This window comes from Octopus sinensis, linkage group LG17, assembly GCF_006345805.1.
Source record: "Octopus sinensis linkage group LG17, ASM634580v1, whole genome shotgun sequence".
NCBI classification, from domain to species: Eukaryota; Metazoa; Mollusca; class Cephalopoda; order Octopoda; family Octopodidae; genus Octopus; species Octopus sinensis.
Window position 1 is genome coordinate 50,463,134 of NC_043013.1, and position 5,000 is coordinate 50,468,133.

Here is a 5,000-nt window from a genome sequence, read left to right on the forward strand (position 1 = left end):
CCAACAAATCTAGTCATTGCATGTTTAACGTAAATAAACGCGAACATCAATGTTATCTGGTAAAGCGAAATATCAAACGCAATAGACAATAGAGTTAGAAAGGGAGGTGGGGCTTCCCCTAAGTCTATTCATGTAGGAATATCCTTTTCGACTGTATGCACAAGGCCCGAAATTTTGGGGGGAAGGGGCTAGTCGATTAGATCGACCCCAGTGCGTAACTGGTACTTAATTCATCGACCCTGAAAGGATGAAAGCCAAAGTCGACCTCAGCGGAATTTGAACTCAGAACTTAGGGGCATACGAAATACCGCGAAGCATTTCGCCCGGAGTGATAACGTTTCTGTCAGCTCGCCGCCTTAGTGTGTGTATATATATATTATATATATATATATATATACATACATACAATATATATATATATATATATATATTATTATATAACTACATAATATATATAATATTATATATATATATATATATATATATATATATATATATATATATATATATATATATAATATATATATATATATATATATATATATATATACATACATATATATATATATATTATATATATATATATATATATAATATATATATATATATATATATATATATACATACATATATATATAATATATATATATATATATTATATATATATATATATATATATATATATATATATATATATATATCTATATATAATATATATATATGTATATATATATATATATATTATATCACAATCAGGAACGGCCATAATAGGCCATTCACCCACTAGAAATAACAGCCAAGCTTCAACCGCAAAATAACATTATTCCGCTAACCAGGAGAAAATTAAAAAAACGTTTACCCTGTAATTTTTTTAAATTTTTTAAATTTTTTAATTTTTAAATTTTTAATTTTTTAATTTTCTCCTGGTTAGCGGAATTAATGTTATTTTGCGGTTGAAGCTTTGGCTGTTATTTCTAGTGGGTGAATGGCCTATTATGGCCGTTCCTGATTGTGATGTTGAACTTATAAATGGTCTATGACTATTTAATTTTTTTCCCACTAGGCCGCTGGTGACAAAAAAATTCTACAAAATTTTTTTGCCACCCTATATTGATTAATATATATATATATATATATATTATATATATATATATATATATTATATATATAATATATATATTTATATTTATATATATATATATATATATATATAGATATATATATATATATATATATATGTATATGTATTTATCGCCTTGGCATGGTGAGGACGGCAAAAACTGCTGGTTCGCCCACCCGACACCCCGCCAGAACTTCAGGGGACTCAAAGAGAAAAACTTTACCGAGGGAACACAAGAAATGTCTCCCAGGAAAACTTTCAAGAACGAAGTGCGCTCTTCAGATGTTCTGCGCAACGCAGCAGCTGAGCAAGAGCCTTTTTTATGCATGGCGGAAAGAATAGTCCGGCAGCTAATCTGGCTACACCAAGCACAGAGAAGGAACCCTGCCCACCACTATGCAAGACCACCACAGTCAACAGACACGGGATGGCCTCCCCTAACGCCTGCACAGCCGTCACCCCAATACTTTTACTAAATATTGGGGGCCTGTTGCATCAAAATAGAAACAAAATTACTTTCCTGAGAGATCTTACTGCATGCAATCAAGCCCTATGCATAGCACTTGTGGAAACTCACCTCAACCTTGATATAGAGGACGCAGAAGTACACATACAAAAATATGCCATACTGCGAACAGACAGAAGGGGAAGGAGCCATGGTGGAGTTGCTGTATACATCCGAGATGACCTCACACTCCAGGTCTTGATGACATACTCAAATTCGGTATGTGACACCTTAATTGTATACATAAGACAACATAATATAGTCATATGCAATACATATTGCCCACCGGATGCCCCAAATCACATAGGCAAGTTTGAAGATTGCCTCACAAGAATTAAAGAAATCCTCATGAATCTGGAACACCACGTGACCATATTTCTTATGGGTGATTTCAACTTCCCCAACGTCAAATGACCCGAAGGTCACATACTCAGGAATGAATCATTGCAAGCAAATACAGGTGGAGTCCCTGCTCAACCTCACCAATGCCTTATTCATGGAGCAAGTTGTACTCAAGCCAACTAGGGCGAATAACATTCTGGATCTCTGCTTCAAGAACAATATGGACATCATTCATGAGGTGAAAGTGACACCGACATCAGTTTCGGATCACAACATAATAGAGCTGTCTATGTTTGGGCCGAAAGTAACCAGAGACATACAGCCTAAAGGAAGCACCCGAAATCTCTCCAATCTGAACTTCCACAAAGCAGATTGGAAATCGATCCAAAAAGAGATCCTCAGAGAGGACTGGCCGGAATGTCTCTCCACACCAGACATTGTCTTCTGTGCAAGCCGTATGCCAGAAATATGTCCCAGAGCACAAGGCCAAAACAAATAGGAGCAAGATTCCAAGAGACAGGAAGATCCTCATGAGACGACGGACGAAGGTTGCAAATCGTCTCAACCAATATCCCAAAAGTAGCGAAACGTCCCGCCTAAAAACAACACTGATTGAGATCGAAAAAAGGCTGTAACAACCCTATGTGAAGGAGAAAGCAGACAAAGAAGCCTGGGTTATAAAAAACATTAAATCAAACCCAAAGGCCTTCTTTCATTACGCGAAAGAAACAGTCTCAGTGCACTACAAGATAGGACCCCTCCTCCAAAAGGATGGCTCCCTCACAGACAGTCCAACTATGATCAGTGAGATGCTGAATGACCAGTTCAAAAGTGTCTTTACCAACCCGTTGGAACACAGACAAGTGAACGAACTAGTGGACTTCTTTGCCGCCTCACCTATAACCAGCGAGGCGGTTACAATAGAATGTATTGACATTAGCGAAAAAGATATCCTACTAGCCATAGATGAAGTGGACACAAACTCAGCTGCTGGTCCAGACGGTTTCCCAGCCATCCTCCTCAAAGCGTGTAAGCATGCCCTGGCAAAACCCCTCAAGATTCTCTTCCAGAGCTTTCTTGCGAATGGCAAACTGCCAAGCAAGCTGAAGGGGGGAATAATATGCCCAATACATAAAGGGGGAAGTAGAGCAGATGCCAAAAACTATAGGCCTATCTCTCTGACTTCACACATCAGCAAAGTCATGGAAAGGATAGTCAGAAAGAAACTAATCGCATTCCTTAAGGAAAATAACTTGCTGAGTAATACCCATTATGACTGGGTGTTGAGGCAGTTACTCAACAAATCAAATGTGGACGTAATCTACCTTGATTTTGCAAAAGCTTTTGACAAGGTGGATCATGGTATGATATGCCACAAACTACGTGACCTCGGCATAGCTGGAAAACTTGGAGTGTGGTTGCATGACTTCCTGAAAGATAGGAGTCAGGCAGTAGTGGTTAATGGAGCCACCTCTATGAACACACAAGTAGTGAGCGGTGTTCCACAGGGCACTGTCTTGGGACCACTGCTTTTTATAGTGGCCCTCTCAGATATGCCCTCAAATGCCCGGATAGCCACTCTGGCCAGCTATGCAGACGATACGAAAGTCTCGCAGAAAATACAGAACCCCAGCGATGTTGCACACCTGCAGCAGGAGTTGGACTCAATCTACAGATGGGCTGAGGATAATAATATGCAGTTTAATGCTGTAAAAATTCCAGACCCTGCGCTACCAGCATCCAAAACTGAATATTAAACTTACAGGATACACCGGTCCACAGGGAATTTCAATCCCAGAGCCTAAGTCTGTGAGGGACCTGGGTATCGACATGAGTGATGATACCTCTTTCCAAGTGTACATTACCAGGATGGCGACAAAGTGCAGACGACTGGCTGGGTGGATCCTAAGAACATTCAGAACCGGAGATAAGGAAACCATGATGGTCCACTGGCGGACATTCGTCCTCAGTCGCCTGGATTAGTGCTCACAGCTATGGTCACCCACCAGTGTAAAATTAACAGCGGACCATGAAGCAATCCAGAGAAGATCCACAAAGAAGATCGTCTCTTTGCAACAGCTCAGCTACTGGGAAAGGTTGAAACAGCTAAGACTCTACTCCCTGGAGAGAAGACGGGAGAGATATGCAGTAATATATGTCTGGAAGATCCTGGAAGGAATTGTGCCAAATTTTGGCATTGTAAGCTACACCAATACTAGAACGGGACGACTCTGCATAGTGCCAAAGATCCCAGCAATGCCATCACGCTTCAGGACCAGCTTCTGCAACAGCCTGAGTTTCAAGGGCCCACAGCTTTTTAATATTCTCCCAAAGAGTCTGAGGAACTTGCACAAAGTAGATGTAGCGGTTTTTAAATCAAAGCTGGACATCTTCCTGTCAAGAGTCCCAGATGAACCTACCTCACGGCAAGAGGTGCAAATGAGAGTAGCTGTATCAAACTCCATTCTTCACCAAGTGCCACATATTAGACGAGGTTCGTCGCAATAACAGTGTAGCACAAAACGGCGGTGCATCAGCATGGCCGCAGCTCTGAGCTGAAACTAGAAAAAAAAAAAATATATATATATATACACACATTCCTAATTTTAAATGTTGGTGTTATCTGGAAACATCGCAATCAACATGGCATTGTGTTGACATGCGCCCTCCTTGCATATATCAATGGGTACATGCAGTATCACTAATCTTAGTCTGAGCATAAGTTCCTAATTTTAGCTCCACATGGCGGTGCTCCAGCATGGCCACAGCTCATAAGCTGAAACTAGAATCAATCAATCAATCATAGAGATGGTGCTCAATTAATCTATGAGGATGGTGAGGGTGATGTGGTGCTTATGTGGGACTTGCTATGCTGTACTCTCAAAGTGGCATACACCATTCTATGTACTGTAGTAGTAGTACACAGTATATGGATTTTCAAGCTGAGCTCTGATTGGCTGTATGCAAATGAGTTCATTACTGGGGTCCGGAAATCTCGTGGGAAAAAAATTTTGCGACCCGGAAGAGATGAAA